At 33.8% G+C, this 22,597-nt stretch overlaps 1 protein-coding gene across 2 annotated transcripts in view; it reads right to left on the bottom strand.

The window, feature by feature from the left end:
* Positions 1–18,133, bottom strand: part of LOC110373363 (hemicentin-1) — a 55,589-nt gene extending 37,456 nt beyond the window's left edge. For both annotated transcript variants that reach the window (XM_021330626.3, XM_021330625.3), the window contains exon 1: positions 17,808–18,133. The gene's annotated coding sequence lies outside the window, so the exon portion shown is untranslated. The remainder of the gene's footprint in view (positions 1–17,807) is intronic.
* Positions 18,134–22,597: the final 4,464 nt, after the last annotated feature.

Raw genomic sequence — 22,597 nt, forward strand, 5'->3', positions numbered from 1 at the left:
ATCCTACACAATTCTGAGAATATTACGAATGTGAAAGTTTGTTCGGATCGAATCGTTCGGAAATATAGCTGTTACTATTTCACGGAAAGGATTGAAAGATTCAGGATCAAAGTTGGTAAACATAATCTCAGATATTTTATGATATCGAATAACTTTTTATTCCACTATCTGGATACAATCATATTGTCAAACTCGCAGTCAACAGCTAGTTACTGAATACATCGAAAATTCTTAGCGTTCTAACAAAAGTTTGACCCAAAAATCACCTACAGCCCGCGAGTTTAACATTTATAAAACTTTTGAAAGATTCTTATGTGCCAAAATTTCTTGTATGATTTATTACTATCATTAATCGTGAATACAAATTAGGTTGAGGCCTTGTTGGTACAGACGCTTTTCGATCTCAATATGGCCCAAAAAAGATGGACTTATTTATATTCATCCTTTTTGAGGGCAGGTTGAGTTAACCCCGGTTTCCCACTCGAGTTGAACCCGGGCTAATTAGATGCTTTTCTTCACCTCATTCAAATTGAATTGTGTGGGTTTTTGAAGGTACGAGTATGATGTATACCGACCCTAATGGTAAGCAAAAATTTTGGTAGGTGCTTCACGTCGGCTTGTAAATTAATTAAGCGATATGTTTATTATAAACGAATTTATAAACGTTTTTTTTATTTTGGATTTTGCAGTGAAGATATTAAAGAGCGCATATCTTCATATGATACTGTTAATTAACCTAGCGCACGAAAAGTAAGCGAAAGTGAAATTGACATTTATTATTTCACAATTTCTCTTTTGTATGTACGACATTAAAATTACACCTCATCATCTCATTGCCAACACGAAAATGTAAATCGCTATAATTTAATCACGAACTGAAAAGGCACAGATTTACACGTGTTCACTTAAATTGATCCAACCTTACCCGTACAAATACAAAGAAAGCTCGAGCATAATCGTTGAAAAACCAGGGGTTAATTTAATGATGTTTCAATTGGATATCAATTGATTCTAAATAGCAGTTTTAACTCGAGCGGGCATTTTCTTCTAAAGTCAGACCAATCGTTTTCCAATGACATTCTGCCGTTGGTCTACCTCTAAAGGATAGTCTAAGCTACAATAGTATTACGATCATAAATCAATTGCAGACAATATGGTTCAATTTATTTAATTACAATAATAGTTCATATTTTCTGAATGTCCGATATGATTCAACCCCAATTGAGTCGTAATTGAACCTCAGTAGGATATCAATCGTATATCCCTTAAGTAATATTAGCAAAACTGAGCCGCTCACAATATACCTACAATTACATAATACTTAAGCTTACAAATACCTTTTATATAACACATAATATACATACAATAAATGGGACCTACTATTGTTCAAACCCGTATCGTTTTAGAGTAAGTACAATAGCTGGTAAACGTACCTTGCTCGGAAGCTACATGTATCAATAATGTATATGTATATGGTACATTTTCATTTAATGTACAGGTTTAAAACGAACTGAGAATACACCTTTCACGTTGTACGTGATTTGAATACAATTTTTATTTTTTTGTCGAAACGGATAAGTCTGGTTGGAATCAAAAGTAATATCTTGAGAAAAATCTGATAAAATATTTGTTTTATTTTCGGAATGACAAAAGTAATATGACATAGCTGCTTATCAGCTAAATAGAGTGGTTTGAGTCTCTGAATCGTCATCCTCCGAGCCTTTTTTCCCAACTATGTGGGGGTCGGCTTCCAGTCTAACCGGATTCAGCTGAGTACCAGTTCTTTACAAGGAGCAACTGCCCTATCTGACCTCCTCGGTTTGAGTCTGAATGAGTGTAGTAATTTATTAAATAATATTTATTTGAATATACACACATATATTTTCAAACCAAATAAGGCCGGTATTTTCTAACTCGAGAAGAAACATTGAAACAAATTCAAGGTTCACAGTCTTGATATAATTATATTACAGATGAACAATGTAGGCTCGTGTATACTAAATGTAATTAAATAAATTAAAAACAAATATAATTCTGTTTCTATATGTCTACTGTCTACTCGACAAGTGTCACAGAAACACGAGACACTTCACGGTGTCAATGTCACGTTTAATGTTATTTCCTTAATTAATAGAACAGTAGGTATACCTACTGTAACGTAAGTCAGAAGTAGGTCATTTTTAATTAAAAAAAAAAAAAGGTTGATTGTATAACAGCGACAGCAGAACACAGACTCCTAAGTCACAGGATCACCTAGTTTAGGAGTCTGGGTTCACCAATTCCGTGTTACCTTTAGTTAACCATGTTCTGTATCCTAGTTCTAAGCAATGTAAAAGGTTTTTGTATAAATAAAGAATATGATTAAATAATTGAATAAATAACTCGGACAATTTTATTCGTACGTTTTCTTGTTCAATATCATTGTTTAAAGGATATATATTTGTTTGCACTACCTCTCAACATTATTAAAATATGTCTCTTATTTCTTTCATAAATATTTATGTCCCATTTACATTTCGCTTTATGCCACATCAAATACTGGGAAAGTAAACCTAGAAAGATTATACAGGTATACATTTAAGCTCTGAAAACCACCTGCAAGTTGTATTGCGAATCTTAGAGAACGCTTGATCTTGTTCGATAAAACCACTGAGTAAGGAAAGACGAGTGGATATGCCATAACGCAACTAGGTCAAGCGAATTCTTGTAGGTCAAATTTGTACGCTGGACATGACCAAAACGATCAGTTAAGAGTGAACTAACGAGGAGTTCGTATTCTTTAATGCAGATGCATCAAAGAATACGAATTTTGGGTGTTACATCTATTTTTTCGTTAAGAGATTTTGCGTTATGGAACTTTTTTTCGATGGGAAATCATCAAGTGTTAGACACTTTCTGACTAAAACTCATCATCTTGCTTTTTAGGCGTTTTATGTACCAGGGCTGCAGTAACTCTTTTGAAAAATGCCGCAGCCCTCGTTATGGTACCTCTGCTAGTCATTTTGTTCTCCATGTTACAGACTTAGGCGATAGCTTAGCGAGCTCTCAAAGGTGCTCAGATAAATTGATTTAGCGGTGGAAATATATCGCTTATGTGTTGTATGGGCCAAGAATTTACTCCTAGGGAATTGGATTCGATCAAACAAGGTAAACCTTTTAGGAATTTTATATGTTTACGGAAAAGTTCTTTTTTCGTATTGTTTGGTCAAACACTTCTAGTCGCTCTTTAGTTTGGAGCGTGTATGGTAATGTGCACGTTAGGCAAATCAAGAAACAACCGAAAATCACGATCTCCTTACAACTAAACTATTGGCCAACTATCGGCCGATAGTTAATTGACAATCAAGTCTGTCGTCTGCACAGTCTCTTATAAATAACTGGGATATGCCTCTCAAAGACCTTGAATTTATTCATTTCGATAAGTCTGTCGTATTCGCGTGACCTAATCTCAGAATTGCTTATGAATAATGCCCTTTCAGGCGAAAGTGTCTGATTTTAAGATATAGCGCCGCCTTAAAGCTTCTAAATATACAGTAGTAATAACTTTGATAAAAACACCACCTATGTAAATATTAATGGAATATTTTTTGTTAGTACAGTAGACCGCACATCAGTGGTAACTGTCATGCACCTTAACTCAATAGTAATAAGAACGATTCTCCTATAAAACTGTTACCACTCACCTGACGTTGACTGTACAGTAGTTTAACAGATTTTCGGCATCATTATTAAAAATGTTATGTTCTTGTTTATCTTCAGAGGCATGGAACAGTTTTAGTTATTTACAAACGAGCACTTCAACATGGAAAATATTTGCCAAAAACAAGTCTCAAGCGGGTAATAAGAAATTATGTTACAACTGGCACAAAAACGAACAATGAACCAGTTTATACATTTTCTTTTAGAACCACTAACGGAGACACAAAAGTATTACGACCTTTTAAACTTTCGTCGAAATTGGAAGCATTATTCTTGCTAATGTATTGTCATTGTATTCTTTAAAATAAAAAATGCAGAGTTTCTTTTCAGAATAATCTGTATTAGAAAGCTTTGTGCTGCGTTTTGTTTAGCTTTACATCATTATATTAAGTATAAAAAACCATTTTACATATTATTTTCTTAAAATAATCAGCTTATGAAAGGTCTTTATTTTAATGAGCAAATATAAAAGTCTACGTTAATAATGCAACTGGTAGTTCGAACTGCGATCGTGAGTCTTTGCAAAATAATTATTATTCCTTTGCTGTACCGTTGTGGGATAAAAAGTAGGCTTTTATTAAATGTAAATTGAATCAACGCGTACGCGAAAAAAATATCATTCTGTATTTTTACTAGCACTGACACACACAGAACGCAAATATTACCGATCAAAAATATCTTTAGTGAACATTGAAAAAACTTGGACCTTTCGCTAGTTATAATATATTTTATCATCAGATCGTTAAATCCGTCTAGCCTATCTGAATAATAATGTAGACTTTCTGTATGTAAAAAAGTATTAAATAGGCAGGCAAATAGGGTCTGGCAGACGCCTACGCATGTTTTGATGCCCCTAAGGACCTCTCTTAGAAAACAATTTCAACAACATACTGTATTAAGATATTCTTTATCGATATATCGTACCTATATCAAGCTATTACGTCACAATATATTTTTTTTGAAAATAATGTACAAAATAATAGAAACAGTAAAACAAGAGTCATTTACAAATAACAAATGTATTCGAACACCAAATTACTAGTGGAAGTCAATTAAACTAATTAATTAAAATATTTGAACAAGTAAACCACAAATGAATTGTAATGAACAAAACATATAAAATCAAGTTAACTAGTCGTTAGCAGAATTAACTAATTAAGAATTATAATTATTATTTCGGACTACATATCATAATTATATGTATGCAAATTCGTGGGCAAAAAATAAATTATTCCATCAACCAATAAATTGGTAGCAGATTTTGATGAAATCTTGTTAACGGATTTCATAAAAAGCGAATCTCTGGCTTCTGGCAATTAATATTTTAAAGGACTTTATTCCGCCCGTGGTTTTACTAGTACCTTGAGAAAGCTATTTGCTGCATATGAAAAAGTAGCATCGTAGGAAAATACGTCCAGATCTTTTGCGTGAAAGAGTAGCCCCTAACAATTTACATACCTCATACATATTGCGTTCTTTAAGTAGGATAAATTTTTACTTTCTTGCGAGTGTACGTACCTATACTATTAATTCAGCTATTTATATGTTTGTGTATGTATGTCTGTTTGCTATCATGTATCAACATTTCACATCCTGTTAGTGGTTTCATGACAATATCATTTCAAACTACTGAAACTGCTGTCACGACTGACTGACAATATTCGAAAAGTTTGACAGGAAACTGATAAACATGAATGTAGTTATGAATAATATAATATTTGTAGTATGTAGAATATGTATTTGTGTGTGTTGAATTAACTGAGATCTTCGATATATAATAACATCAATTGTTACGGAAATGATACTTATGTCGTTACAAAAGATAGATTTGTATAGGATTTATACTGAAGTCTTTATGTTAAAGACATCAGAAAAATCTAAGCATAAAAATAACTCTTCAAATACAAGTAATTTCCTCCTTGAAGTCTAACAAAAAATACAATCTCAACGCTCTTCAGATAAATCTTTTATCTCAATAAGTGCGAACGCTCACAAAAAGTATCAAATTGACCTTTAGACTCCACATTCACCTGTGATCCGTCACAAATCACTTCATTCAGACACAATCGAGTCTATTGTCAGTCATTTGCGGGACCATCTCGGGTTAACAACGAATGTCGGTGTGTCCGCCTTTTATTCAATTTAGTACTGGAACGTAATGATACGAGGGGACAAGGAACCGTTCTTTGTGAACAAATAATAGGAACCGTGATAGCTGTTACTTACGTACATCATTATTGTGTTGCGCCTTGTTCCATTTTTGAAACTATTTGGAATGTTACGTCATTCGCGCAAACGTTTGTCATCGGCTTTTGCTTCCATTTTTATAAGGTGTGGTTAATACCAGTATTACGTCATAACTGTTTTTTTTTAATAATAATAATAATCCTTAATTAAATTAAATTCAATTCAATTAATAGTTTCAGGTATAATGTTATAAGCATGAATAAAGGAAGTCTATATTGAGATGATGACGGCGATGTATGGAGGGTCAGAACAAACTTCGAACCCAAATAACTTTAGGTTGGTAAAGATGCGAAAATAATGATAGTCCCCTTTATATGGCGTAGCTTTATATGGCTCATATACCTACCTATCAAAATGCGTTGTGCGTTGCATTTATCAAATAAATTAATGTCAGTTCACTAATAGAAATAACTGACCTAGTCTGCATATACATATGTTTATATGGGATACTTGCTTTAATATGAAAAAACAATACAAACAAAAAGCATCATAATTATTATAATCCCTCTGCCTTGAACAAAAAGATCAGACGTAGATCTAAGCTTAACTATCGATATTCCATTCTGACAGAATAGAGTATAAATCATTAGAGTTAATACGCCACAGACCTAAGATAAGGCTAGACATTCCGTAGGGTATCGTAAGGGATAATAAGACCTTTCTAGATGGATTATATGTCTGTAATGAGCAAAAAGTAATTAATGCTCATCTGAAATGGATATTATACTCGTATTAATCATAGGAACTGATCTCTCTGTAGGTCTGATAAAAGAAAATTAAGTCTAGTGTAGGTTTTTATGCTGGTATTATATTAATTGCAAAAATATATATTCACTGTATGAAACTGAAAATAAATAAAACAATTAATTTATTTGAGTAATAAATTCTAACTAATTAATAGAAGAGAGTTGTATTCTCAGGAGAATGCCTTTTAATTGTAAAGTCACTTGGAGACACTTTACATACAGATGCTTATTTTCTTTTGAAACAACTGAAGTTGGCTACGAGTGACATTTAGCGAAGTTATTTGATGAAAACTGCAAATAGCCATTTTATTCAAACTTTACTTCCATATGTTCTTCTATACTGTATATATTTGTATACTGTCCTTACTGTTTTTACAACATGGAACTAAGACATTAACTTCATAACCAGTTGTTATTAACCACATACTATCAAACTATTATATTATAGGTCAAATTCAACACTTACAGAATCTAAGAAATCGTTTTACAGCCTCCATCAACCATCATCAAGACGCGACCTATTACTATGCAAACCTAAATACTTAAATTTGCATTTAGTTCTCGAACTTAATTACTAAGAAATAATGACAATATAAGTTCTGTTTTATTGCTGCCGACGTTTAATTTATAGACTGTCTAGAATTCTTGACACGCACTAATGATTGCAGACCATTTGAAATTCACCCCAATTAGAGTGAAGGTATTGATTGCACAGATTGGAAGCTAAAGGCTTTAAGGGCTGAGTCTCAGATTTTAGCTTCAAATTTCATAATTAGAAGGGGTCTGGGAAAGAGGTTGTCTGACAGTTGCAAAATCGGTATATTTTGCGATACTTTAAAGGAGATACAAAGCTGACAAATGGTATGAAAGATATTGTTTAAAATTAACGAAATACAGATGATATATCCCACTACAGCGGTCAAGAAATACTTCTGTGTGAAAATGTCAAAGCACCTTGTATGACTGAGCGCTCCTGAGCTTAAAAAATCAAAAATCAAAATCAAAAGTCATTTATTCAAAATAGGCTAAAAATCAGCACTTTTCAAATGTCAAATTTACAAAAGACAGTCCCCAAAACGCCCGCCCTTCACCACTTCCTATGTGTTTTTGCTGGGAAGAAGAAGTGGTGGAACAAACTCCCCAGCAACACGATTCTGTCTGTATGGTTTGAAGAACCGCATACAAATGTTAAAATATCTCTATACAAAGACAGTGTTCATGGATACACACAAGTATATCTCAATCCCTATATTGATATCCAAGCTTCTGTCTTGGTACCGATTAAATAAGGAAATAGAGTTATTGTTTATCCGAGAAAATACAAGATACATACATATTTTCCTATTTGATAACATGACAAAGACAACTTCCCAAGAAGTTACAATATAAAATATCTTGTACTATTTTCTTTTAAATAAAAATGAAAGGTATCGATACACCTTTAGCCTACACGTACATGCAGACTAAGCAGTCGGCCAACTGTTGGCCCGGTGATAGTTTTTTTTTTTTTGTGAATTCAATTAAAGTTTTTAGTCAGAACGATTCCGGTCAAATACTTGATCTTTGTTACGTGTCCATTCATCTTCATAATAATTTGTGAGTCCAAAACAACCATCGGCGGACTAAAAGTTTGTAGTGTGCTCTCTCTTAAAGTACTCTTAAAGTTTTCTCAAAATAAAACAATGTCAATTTAAATTAAAAGCGATGAAAACTAATTGAACTTCCCGAATTAAACTTTAATTTCTTATTAATGACTTCTTATTGTTTGGCTACTGATCCGCTTGCTCAAGAAATTGGTGAGCCCATGGAGAACAAAATTACAAGCGGAGTTGCCATAACGGAAAATCTCCTAAGAAAATAGCGTGCCGAAATGCGGGTGTGCGGGGGACGAGGAACGTTACTGAGTTCGCTATTTTACGTCTTCTTTGGACCCGATAATTTTTGTAATACCAAACGTCTTTGGCAGATGTCTCAAATAATCCAAACGCCCCGTTAGTTTACTTGTAACTGTCGGTTTGGTCATGACCACCGTATATTTTTATTTAGTTATTACCTAGAAGAAGGCGCTTGATCTGCCTGTATTATGGCATCTCCGCTCATCTTTCCTTACTCCGCGGGTTAGCTTTTGTTTGTTCTAGAACATTTTCCCTACTAACTTTTATCTTTGAGTCTAGGCGTTTAGTGAACCCTAAAGTCATAAAACTTCGGTACTTAGAAAGTTGATTAACCTCTTTCTAAATTATGTTTTGGTAGGATGACGAGCTTTTGTTTATTCAGTGTTGTGACCTCGATAGTACTTTGTTTTTTTTGTTCATAAATTGGGATGATAATTTTATTAAGTGTTGAATTTTTCGAACGACACTTTTTATGATTGATTATTTGTGTTACATATTATGTTTTTAGATGAGAGAGTATGTAAATGAGAAAAAATTACCGCCCAATTATTCGAGAATGTAAATAATCTAAGATATTTAAGCTGGTTTGACCTAAAATACCAATATTAGACGGCGTTGTCCTATAGAGGTGAAAAGATGGTTTTGTGCACGGGACCTGTGGTTAGGTTACCTAATACCAAAATTCTCTGAACAAAGTTGTGTTAGTTAGGTTAAATTAAATAAATCATTTCGTTTCATTTCCTGCTTCTTCATTAATATTGTCTGTTTTTAATGGATATGTCGCACGGCTACTCTACATATGCAACCAAAACGTGTTACTAGTAAAATTAACACCACCTATATATTGAATTTACTCCAAAATTATTAACACTGAAACAATACCTTCGCAGATATCATTAATTACCACGCCACCATAACTAAGAACAATCAAGTCACTTAATTGCCGACAGCTAGGAAACGAAATATTATTCTCAACACAAAATCCAATAGTATTTATTGGAGCTAAAAGATATCGACACATCTTAGATTGGGCTTATGAAGTACTGGGAACAAAATAGAATTGCAGACAATTCGTTAGGAGAGAAACAACTACATATATGTTTCGTACGTGAATCTTACGCACGTATGGCTTCGTATCTTCATTCATAATACAAACGTCTGGGAAAGGAATGATGGTACAATCGTTGGCATTAATTTTCACACAGTTTCAAACCTTTGGATTTTTGTTGTGTAATACATTCACATATTATAAAGAGATAAGGCATATATACATACAGAAAGGCATCTTCTGGTCACAAGCAATGTATAGGTACGATTCTAGTATGTTATCAATGTTGCATTCATTCGATTGTCATTTTTTTAAAGCTGACTTTTTGTTTCGACCTACTCGGGTAAAATATGAACAGTGGCCTGTGTCTCAACCGTGTCCGTGACTGTACTAGACTACTTCAAGTGTACTTATTGGTCAAGATAAACTTAGGAATCTTCGTTCGCAGAGCATATTGAGCGCGCTATCTCGGGTCAGCTTCAAATAGATTTCGTCTCGTCAGGTTTGTTTTCCACAAATATTTAGTGAGTGTCTACGCTGTAAGGTCAAACGGTGGGCTAGATTAGTTTTATCTGAGTTTGGTTAGTTATGCGGGTGAACTAATCACTTCTGTGTCAACTGGGATTAACTAAAAATGGGCACTTAGATCTAGGTTTTTTCTGGAGTGAATCACACAATATTATGAAAGAGTAAGCTTGAGTGTGTATTTGATACTTCTTCAAGTGTAAACTGTTGATTGGATTTTGACAAATATTGGCAGTAAAATAACTTATGCATAAAATTCTAAAAACTTTACTTTATTCCAAGTAGCTCTCTCGGGAAGAAAAGCTGGTAGTCACATACAAATATAACAAATAACTCTTGGGTTTGCTACTATTACTGTATTTCGAAAACTGATATTTCTCATAGAACGTAGTCATAAGGTAAATCTATGAGATTTAATAACCAGCAAACACCCCGCAGGCAAGCACAGAGTTATCTCTAAACAAGATAGAACTTTATTTAATCAAGAAAGAGTTTCTAAGAACTAGGGCGACGACTTTATCACAATATTAGTCGAACAAACATTTGACCGAATGATTAGAAAAATCGAGTTTCAAAAGTCCGTAGTAGGAAGCTGAGAATCGATAAAATTTGGAAGTTGTGGTTACAATCGTTTCCTTTAAGATATAGGTGAATGTTCTTAATTTATTAGCTATTGTACTATTTTGGTGTTCTTGTAAAATAACGAATCTGACTAATTATAATGTATTGTGTGTTTAGAGTCTCGGATACAATTATGAGACCCAAAATGAATTATGAGTCCACCCATGACCGCGGTCGGTACAATTTAGCCCAAACGACGAGTAAAGATTCGTATGTAGAACAAAGTGGAGACTAACAGGATACCTATACGAGTAATTATAAGTTTACCTTCCTAACGAACTTTCTTGGGTTCGGTTACTGGGTAGTACATATCTTTCAGTAAATAAGCCCCACAAAATACAGCCAATAGCTCTCAATAAACTACCAATCATCCGTAAAGGCTTTAAATTGCCCAGAGCCCAGAACCTAGGTTATAAGAGAAATTCTAAAAACTATCGAGCTACACAAATGCCTGGTAGGGGCCCCTATAATGCTCCTATACGTAATGTTTGAGTCCGGACGAGAGCAATTTTTCGGCCAACGTCGAATCTTCGGCCTTTTTATCGCTTAGCCGGGACGATGTTCGGATACTTTTGTTATTTTCTGACAAAGATCGTTGCCAAGAGTTATGCATTTGTTTTTTGCGAAGAATTCTTTTGGAGTTCTTTCTGTTGGATGTTTTGGAGCAGCCTAATTTTTGACGTCGTTTGATTTATATTTTTATTTTTTGATGATCTGAAATGTTGTTTATTGCAGAGGCAAAATTGATATAAATATAAACAAAACGATTTAAATAGACAAATTGTTTTATCAAAACAATAAACAACATTTTCAGCGTTACTGGGGATCATTGAATCCTTTACATGGGATCTTTTTATTGACTTTAGATTAAAATATCTGCGTAAAACAACCCTTTTATTCAAATAAACGCTGCCGTCAGCCCGTAGTGTTACCCTAAAGTAACAAGGAAGCCAAATCTGAATTCTGATTAATCTTCCCTTCTCTAGTAACAATATTATACCGTACACCTAGTTGAAATTCCCTTCGCCTATGTCTGCGGAGACGTATGTATTGAACGTGAAAAGAATTTATTAATATAGTTGCTACCTATTTTTTATTTTAATATTTTTTTGGATCGCAAACTTTTTCGTTTATCACCCAGGAGAGACGCTAGGAGAATATTAATACATTCATCTCTGAGGGAGTGGATCACTAGTGATGTGACTTACGGAACTCGGCGACGCTTTATTTTGTTTCATTGTTTTCCTTTTGTTATAAAGAATCCGGTAAACGTGATAAGGGATCTAATCTTTTTGTTTAGACGCAATGATTTGAGCTGCGCAGAAAGGCGCTGTTCAGCGTAACTTATGGATCCCCACTTTACGAGGATTCTGGGAGGCTTGTATCCAACGATTCCTTTGACCCTTGTCAGTTCCGAAAACCCTAGGAAGCTGTCACTTGTTAAGTTTTCTTCCCTATGGACGCTTTTCCTTTATTTTCCATTTTCGCTGACCTGCGTCAAAATGAAATTAGCATCTTAACCTTGGTCGTGGTGTTGATCTAAATATGATAACCTAATTTTGATTAAAATATAGGTGGGGTGCTTTGATGTTAGAACTCAATTGCGTGGTAATTGCTTAATCGAGAAGCAATTTGCAGCATCGAGCTGCTAATTGGTGTGCTGAGTCCCCCAATAACAGTTAGGCATGTAATTATCAAATTGTTGGTGCTGGAAATTCTCGCAAAAATGCGGTTATTGTTAGCACCCTTGTTCTTTGTTAGAAGTGTATCGTTATTGTTGTATTATGACATCATTATAAGCCAATTTAGGGCGTGTTGTTGTGTTAGTGTGCCGGTATTGTGTGCGTGAGGTATTTGAATGTAATTAATTGTGGCCAGGATAGGCTGTTGGCAGGCAGAATTAATTAAATGTTGCTAGTTTATAAAAGTACTTTGGTCTTTAATAATGGAGCTTAGCCCTCCTCAGTTTAGCTAATTATATCTTATAGTATAAGATGTATTTTTCTGTCACATTATTTATAATATTTGTCAAAGCATAATCATCAGAAATGAAGCTACCTAATTTCTTTTTATATATTATCTGTTAACAAACAAGCATTGCGATGTGTTTGGCCGCTTGGCACAGTTATCCAGTGAATAACGGTTCGTTGAGATCGATTCCATGACCTTTAGTCTGAATAATATTTGTGTACATTTGATTTGTGTCCGCAAACGCAAATTCTAGTTGGCAAATAACTATAGGTGTTTACTTCCCTTACCTATGTACATATATATAGTTAAATGTCACACACTACAAATACGACCAGCATACACGATAATGATTCTCTGCTGAACTGTAACTTTACGCTATGACTTTTTTAACTATTACTATACTTATACCCTATCATGCCGGTTGTTTTCTCATTTTGTCAACACTTATTTTTAATCAACTTCGCAAAAAGGAGGAGGCTCTCTATTCAGTTATTTTTAAGGCTCTGTTACTACCAAATACTATACCAAACCTCAAACTCTATCATTTCTTAAATCAAGCCACTATTTTACCCAGTATCTGTTTCCTATAATCAAGGGTGCTTTGTCCTCAACACATCACTATCAGCCAACAATGACGTGATTTCACCCTACCAAGGAGATCATTATGAAGGAGGGTATTGTATGCCTGATAAGGATCCCCTACCTGAATGTGATTAACCATAATGACGTCACAAATAATGGTATCTGTGTTCGTGATCGTCAATTATTTTGTTGTCGTTGAGAAGTTGGCCTTCGATTGCACGTGGACTAAAGAAAGAAGAATCTTTGTGGTTTCTTCTAAGAAAAATTATTGATGGCCATGATATCCGATGTTATAAAAGTTTTGCGTGTATAATGTGTTTGTTACTTTGTCACGCGCTGCACGGATTTTCATGAACTTGACAGTAACATAGCTTGTAAATTAGAATAACCTAGAAGCTACTTTTTATCCATACATGTAATAGTTCAATCAAGAAGCGGGCAAAACCGCTGGAGAAAGGTAGTATCTGTAAAAACTAAAGATTCGTCAACATCGGTCAAAGGAAAATTACCAAGTACCTAAAAATACTTCTGTAATTATATTAAAAATAGATCAATGTTTACCCAAAAAATATTCCACAAATAATTAAGACACAGAAAATTGATTGATATGTCAGTTTGTACACGAAAAACTTTTCCAACGTTTAGTGGAACAAGACGAATCGATTATCTCGAACGAGTGAGCGATTACGTTAACAAGCTTATAAGAGTGTTTTTGCAGCACTTGGTGAATAGTCAGGAGGAAACGGGGTATATGTACTAGCTATATCGATGTTAATTGATGGGGAAGGATTAAGATCGCATGTGTTTTCTTAGGCGAAATTGGTTTTGGCTTATGCTTGAGAATAGATATGTAGTTAACTGTTCAAGAATCGATTCATTGATTGATAATAAATACGGTTGACTAATGACATTTTGTTTTGATTCAGGCAGAAGTTTAGAAGAAATGTTTGTCCCTATTAAAAAAAACTGAACTGATTCTCCATTTTTTGAAGACGGTGAAAGAGAAACTAAAATATATTTTTTTATACTATTGGTTTAAATATTACTGTGACATGTATCGTATATGAATAATACTTAATATAGAATTATTAAATAACCAGCTTAAAATTACATTAGCCGCATGTATTAATTGGGTTTCGCTGTAAACGAATAAAATTACCAATTTCATCATAAAGTCATTACGCAATTGCTTATTACTTAAAAGTTTTCAATGGCAATTGTTATTATGTAGACAGAGCCAATTAAAAACTTATTTGGGTGTGCCATTTTTTTCTATGAAACTGGAAATTTTCCAAAATTTTACGGACAATCGAATTAAAGTTTTTTTTCAACTTTTGTTTGTGGGGTTTTTGAACACAAAATACAAAAGGTTTGAAAACATAGTAAGGATTAGCTATTTCCCTACCTGATGTAGAGGACCTGTGTCCCGGGAGACTACTTACATCCTGCAGCTGCGTAACACATAGGCTATGTCCGTTTTCCTTGTTTAGGCGTGAAAGTGGGGCAGACAGATAAACAGAGTTATTTTCACTTTTATTTATGATTCTAGTTCGAAGGTGTTTATAACAAATCATATTGACATTAAGTATTATGAAGGTGTTTTTATAAGAGTTACCAAAAAAAGAAACTATTTTGAAGAAAAATGTTGACAACTACGGAGACGAATGTTTTGGTGACCTTTTCCTCATAAAACATAGTAGGTATGTAGGTAAGCCTGTCATAACATGACAGACAAATATTATCAATGGAAAAAAAACATAATATTATGAGCTTATTTCAGTTCATTGTTTTCCGTATTTTCAATTGTTTTTTTTTTTAATGTTCGATCTTTAAAATTGCTGCTTGATACCTACACAAACCGAGTACCCAATGTATTCATCTAACGACTGTTCCCAATACTTAACTGGAGATAGGAATTACTTGTAAGAGGCCAATGCCAAAATTACATCTTTAGAAGCCAATCAAACAGATAGATCGAATATTGGGAACCACCAAATAATGTAGTGTCTTAGAATATCAGAAATCTACAAGGAACATCGAGTATACGATCTATAACATTTCAGCTGCATCAGTAACGCTGTTAGCCAATATCTTTGGTGAATGTTGAAGCGAGAACTGACAAACATGAATTTGCTCGCTCCTGGTTTGAGCTCAATCGAATGAATATCTAATAGACCGGTTCGTACTATCTCATAAACATTGTATTTTGTTAAATATTGTAAACAATTTGAGTCTGTTTCGTGAATCGGAAGTGTAATAAAATAAATGTTTGAAATTGCAAGTACATATAGGTAGTTATGAAATCAAAAAACCTACATATTTTTCCAAAAAAAGGTCATCATTAAATCATCCTTGTTTTCAAGGCAAAGAATTAGGTGTTTATTCTAGAACCTTTTTCCTCGAGGGTGACAAAAATATTGATCACAGAGTAAGGAAACAATATTGTAATCGAGCAAACGTAAATTAACTTTTATGGAAGGCAATAAAAACATCAGTTCCAAAACTCAACCTGCCATTAAAATTACGTGAAAATAATATACCTACTTTCCAACCCAAATACTGAAACGACCGAAACTTTTTATTAACTAAAAATATTTCCGAAGGGTGTGCCGTAAAAATTACGCGAAAGTATGTAAATTGTAGCAAATTAACACGTAAATATGGACTTTATTAATGAAGGCATAAGCGTTAAATTTAATTATCGTCGCACCCAAATGGCTAATATTTTATTAAGTTTAATTTGGGTAATCGAGGGGAGTTTTTAAACCCGGTTAATCGCTATATTTTGGAACAGTGTTATGACTCCTGTATTTTGTCGTCCTATATAAATATGTATGTAGAAATCATACAGGTCGATCAAGGTTAAGCCTTTGACGTTTACATCACAATCGGTTCTTTCTTGGATGGTTGAAGATCAATTTCATACCTTGTGCCTTTGAATCCACGCACCGACAGCTTTGATATACCTATCTAACCAGGTATTAAATATTTGGAAGTTCCTATTCAAGACTCCAATTATGAGTAAAAAATACACCCGTGTAAAACAATTTTCAGAAGTAAAACCAACACTCAATGGGCTAAAATAGCTCACCGTGAAGTTTATACCAACTTTATGGATTTCTTATCGAATTTAAAAAAGATATTTTAGTATGCGAAGCAAATCTCAAAATTACTACCTAGTACATTTTGTGATATTGGCACTAAGCCAGTTTTTGCGAACTGTATAGAATAAAATATGAGTAAGAAAGGACAAAAATTGTTGCTCGCCTGTCATTTCCAATTTTAAAAAATTAACGTGTGGCAATTGTTTTGTGGCTTACATTTGATGTTGATAAAGGCTGTGTGTGTTTTAGACATTGATATGGAAATAATAATTTTTATTTTGTAGGGTTATTGAAATACACATAAAATATCTTTGTATGTGTAATGTGTTTAAATCACACTGAGTCCACAATATAAGTTCTCATAATAATACGCTAAATGCCAATTCTCCAACAATCAACAGTCTTCCTACAGTGTAGTTAAAGACATAATAAGTTACCTCCGAAAACGTTTGTTCTGTATAAAATATAAAATAAGTGATACCTAAACTAAAAAAAACTGAAGCTAAATACCGAAAGTTACTAGTAAAACCTAATGGTCTGCTAACTACGCCCAAAAGAAAAGCAATAATAGAAATAAATAAAACATGAGAAAGATCTTTTCCCTTCGTTGGCGCTCAAGGAAATAGGAAGTGTCTTAATGAAGCCGCTGATTGCTCAATTAGCAAATAAAAAGTTATACAAAGAGCCAACTGTCCAGAATTTGGTTTGACAATGAAATATTAATTGTTTTATTTTTTATAAAAAAGTTTTTTTGGTATGTCATTCTCATCTCCTGCCTACCCTTTCCACAACTGTGTTGGGGTCGGCTTCCAGTCTTATTGGATTAAGTAACAGTATTTTACATAGCGTATTTTGTCGTTAAACAGTACCTACAAAATTAACAGTATACCATTATTGGTTTTAATTTTAATTATTTCCTCCAGCTTCAGTAGAAGTTAATTAAAAGATATAAACTTGACTGTTTTAAAAATGTCGTTAGAAAATCGTAAAAAGTGCGACAGAGATTTTCATTCGTTTCACTTGTAAATTGAACAGTTGGAACGTTAAATTAAATATTCAAAAAAGTCGTAAAATGTAGAATTAGAAGTCGCCGGGAACCGGAGCATTAGTTATATTAAAATTCACATCGTAACGAAGTCTTCCCCAGAACTCTAGCTATATTATTATGTAAAAGTTGAAATAACTGATTAGTTATTCATTTATTCATACAAATTGCGTTGGTGACGAGATAATAAATGATGCAGAGTTTTAAAATTCACGTTTTATTTGTGTGTCTATTTTGTGCGAGGGAATCCATTAGCTCATTTTTGTCACCGTGACTCAGCGTGATGTTCTAACTTAACACAAAGAACGTGGCTATAATATTTACCATCATTCATCCAGTGTCATTTTACCATGACATATTGCTGCTCCTCCGGCTCCAGCATTAAATAAAACATGGGAAAATAAACTTTAAACGAGCCTAAAAACACTTTAAAGTCATAACTGGGAGTTGTTCAACGTAAAAAAGTTCACAGCACTGTAGATTGCGTGGCACATAAAGTTGTAGTAAGTTCGTTTACTAATGTTTGGGGGTATAAATCAATTAGTTAGTTTGACGTGCGGGGGGGTGCGCGGGCCGGGCTCGGAGCGTGTCGGCGCAGACTAGTCGCGTCGCGCCGCGTCGCTGACTGCGGGCTTGCCGTGCCGCGGATGCCGCGCCGCGTGCTACCGCGCGCAAGCGCTCCGCGTCCTCCGCCGCAAATTTTTCTCATCGCCCGTTCCAACTAAATTGCAAAACCGCCGACCGCCCGTTGAAGGTACGAGAAACGCGCCGAGGGATTCTCCCGCAATGTAATCACCCGAAGAACAACAAGGCGGTATAACGAGCCCGCCTTTTTCTTATAAGGAACGACAGTAATTCACACTCAACTTAATCTTATAATCGGCCGAAGAATTAGCATAACTTACGCACGGCGTAATTAAATTTTGGTCCTGTTCGCCTTAATTAATGTACTTTGTATTGTTTTTTGTTTAAATGGAGCGATGAGGGTCTAATCTTAAGTGTGTATTTTGTTAGAAGTATTAAAGAGATGATGAGATTGTCGCCTTGTTTTCTTTCCTTTTCATCTCTGAGTTTTGTTTTGTACGCTAAATGAGTAAAGCTTTAACAAGATTTTCTCAATAAACCTGCACTAAATTACGATTGCAATTAATCTTTTGGTATCCTCTGAGGGTTTTATGGCAATGCTTGATTCCCAAAAACGTTTTTTAAAGCCTTTTAACTAGATTAAAAATTCTACAGCTGCAGGTTGAACCTCTAACCTTTTACCACAGAGTTTGTACAGACTATTTTAATATTCTTCTGAATTTGTAAACTGAGTTTTTGTAGTGGCTGCACGCCTGGTTGAAGCTTTAAGCGCGCTATTGTGATGTTTACAGGAAAATATAATTGTTTTCTTTTGTAAGATATTTTTATTTTATAAGTTACTAGAGGTACATTAATAAACTAGCTGTTTATCGAAGTTACGATCGTGTTCTATCTTGTTAATATTAAGGATTGTTCAATTGTTAGATACTTTTTGTCTATCTCTTTTTATATTATCGCACTAACAATATTGGAATCTTAAAAAAGCTGTTTTAGTTTCGAGGATAAAATCAACTGTAGTTACGTTTATACACAGTAAAAAGTATTCAACTGCAATTGACATCACTGTTTAACCGTCGATGTCGGCTTTCACGATGCTCACAGACTTTGAATGAATTGTGTTCGAAGCATCGAATTGTTCAGCTTTTCGTTCGTTCATTCAGGCATTGGTCACGTTTCACTCACTCACCATTATTGCGTAGATTTAAATCAAAAGCTTTGTTTGCTAGGTACCGGTTGAAACTAGATTTCTCTGGTGGTAGGTGGTTTGTAAATAGCATAATTATGTGCTTTTAACAATAGATTTAGCTGGTACTGAATATTCTGTTGTCATTATGGAATTGATGAGTATGTGTTTGACGTGAATGAGAGCGATGTGAGTTAAGCTGTTAATATTTGACTGTTATATACTGACCTATAGGTAACAATGACCGTTCCTAATCCCCATTTAAATTAATCTAAACCAAAATGCCGCAACCACCTTATTTATTACCTTTATAACATATGATTTTCTAAGTTATTGACCTCGAGGCCTATGCTTTTAAAAGATACACAATATACCTAAACTAATATTGAATTTTCAGTCCCTCTGCCTACAAATTGCGTAATCACATTCACTGCACAAGCTGCAATGGTTTTATCTATGCATTAATTGGCGCATAAACCAAAATACCACCGCTCAATATTAACCTAACAGCACCCTATTGGAATAGTTCGCTGATAGATATTGGACAATATTCTAAGCATTATCTGATATTACATCGGTTCAGGATCAAATGACGTCACCAACCGCGTCCGGACCACAGGCTAAACTTGTCACAAGTTAGAATATACGATTTCCTGCTTTCTATGTCGGGTTCACTCGGGTATACTCGGCTATATTCGGGATACCGGAAAGTCTTTCCTTAGATACTGCGACCATTCAGAAATGGGAAAATGGAAAAGTCAATTGACCTGAGAGCTGGTCGAAAAAGGAAAGATCTAATATTTAAATGAGAATTTTACTTGTGTAAATGTATCGCCTAAAATAACTGAAAAGGTCGAGTTTGACCTTTGACATTGAATTGAGACTTTCTTTTGTATAAACATTTATGTGACACGTTGAGACCTAAAATAATAGTCTCGCTAGTTTAAAAATTGGTGCCTATGTTTAATGTAAGTTGGTGTTTTAAAATAATGGATCTAGGACATGTTAAATTATTCTCGTAATTACAATTTCATTTACGTTTCTGTTATGAAAGAGTAGCCGTTTTTCCGCGGTTTCACCCGCGTTCCGTGTAAAATATAGACTATTTTACTCTAAAAGAGTGTAATTTTCCAAATCGGTTCAGTAGTTTTGGAGCCTCTTGGGTACAAACGAACTAACAAAAAAAACTTCCTCTTTGTGATATTAGTATAGATAGAATAATATATTTCTTGCTCACATCATACTTTATATAATAATGTAACTATTTAAATAACTTCAGTCTTGCTCTCAGTTCTTTTTCAGGGTGTTTTTTTTTATAAGTTCCTATCGGAAAACAGTTGAAACCGTCCCGCAGCTTACTACACAAAAGCCTGATCATTAAGCTCAATGAGGACGATTGAGCCAGGTTTTATACCAATCGAGGTGAAATATGCCAATAATGAAATGACTGGTGTTTCTTGTAATCGGTACTTTCACCCTTTGTATCGACTTCTATTATGTGTTGACAACCATATTCGGAATTTTCATTGTATTCGTTATTTTTTTATAGGTTTTTACGGTTTTGCTGTTTGGTTTTTTGAGGACAATTAACTGCTATTGTTTGGAATGTCGATTGTTTGTTTGTTGGTTGTAATGCATTTATTCAAAATGGGCTGAAAAACAGAATTTTCGGCCGTCAAATATTATATGAGACGAGAAGAGGCGCAAGAAACTCCCCAGCAACACGTCTGTTTGTAAGATTTGAAGAATGAATTAAAGAATAAACTCTTGTTTTTAAGGGTATGGGCTAATATGACCTAGAAGGGTTTGTTCAAAAGAGCTACTGCGGTCTTGAAACGAAGCCTAAAAATTACCGAAATACAACCGAGAAATCCCCCATATACCTGTCCCAGAAACCGTCGTTTAAAAAAATCGTTAAATTAAAACGGTTAAAATATTTTAAACGCATCAACCCACTTTAAGCTGGTTATATATGGTAGCAAAATAACACCTCGTTATTGTTACTGCAGTAAACAAAACACAGGCACATAATCTTTGCTCATAAAAAAAATAAAGTGTGATAAAAAGACGGGGTCGAATAGCACACATTTTAATACTCGTGGCGATGAATAGTACAAATATTTTAGGAGTGAAAGCTCGTCACGTAGGACGTCCCAGGAGGTTCGGGAAATGCCGACGCGTCCCCGACTCGATATGAAATGCTCGAGCTAAGGAGTTAGGGTAAATGGAAGTGGCTTCGTGTTAAGCCTAACCAGGACTTTTTTAGTTTTTTTAGAACTTTTTTAGTTTAAATGTTTCCTTTTTTATTTGTAAATAATTTAAATATGTTATGTAAATATATAACTTGAAACAAGTGAATTGTTTAGTATATATTTTTTGTAATTATTTCGTTTAAAGTGGCTTTCAGTGGTAGATAGAATTGCAGGCAAATTAATAAGCACTAAAGTTTTTTTTATTTCTGATACGACATTAGATATTTAAGTAAACAATATAATATCATTAATAAAACCGCGATAAAATCCGTAAAAGTACTTTATTTATTATATTTTTTTTATAGTATTACCTATATTATTTTAGCAGATATTCTAAGCATACCTACTGCAGGTAAATTCATCATCAGTTAAAATCCCTTCAGTTTTTTTGCGTGAAACGGTTACATCTATCCAGATATTTTATCAAAATTTTCAGTTTTATAAGTGTAATGTATTTGAGTGCGTGCGTGGGAGTGTCCTGGCACGTGTAGAACCGTATCACAGAACTTTTTATGAAAAAGAGTCTTTTTTTTCACAATATTTTTCTCTGCCACTAGTAACATTATTACGACTACACTATTATCGATTTTTTTCTATAATAATAGAAAGTTTATTATCCATTTAAAATAAACAGATTAAAGTTTATTGACTTCATAACCAATAAAAGCAATGCTGTTTAATATTGTGTTGCTTATTTGTCTTTACTTTGTTCAAACATAATTGTTTTTAACATTTCTTTGATCGCAAATAAACTGTAACCAAATTGTTTAATATTAACATTTTGTTTGACCTTTGAATGTCAAAGTTATAAAGTTTTGTTATTATTAATTTGTCCCAACTAAATTATTTTAAAGAAAAATATTAGCTTTCAATAGCTTTTTGTTTCAGTAAGTTAAATGTTAGCCGGTCATAAATAACCTTTGCATTGTCGACTTTGATTAATTAGAAGTTTGTAGTATTGTCATTAATAAATTATAATTTATCTTAATGAAGACAGTTTCTCAAACAACATCCTTTGGAAGTAGAGTAAAAGAATAATACAATAACTCGATTTGTAGTTCTAATGGATTAAAAAAAAAACTTTTCTTAAGGCG

The sequence above is a fragment of the Helicoverpa armigera genome, chromosome 13, assembly GCF_030705265.1.
Source record: "Helicoverpa armigera isolate CAAS_96S chromosome 13, ASM3070526v1, whole genome shotgun sequence".
NCBI lineage: Eukaryota > Metazoa > Arthropoda > Insecta > Lepidoptera > Noctuidae > Helicoverpa > Helicoverpa armigera.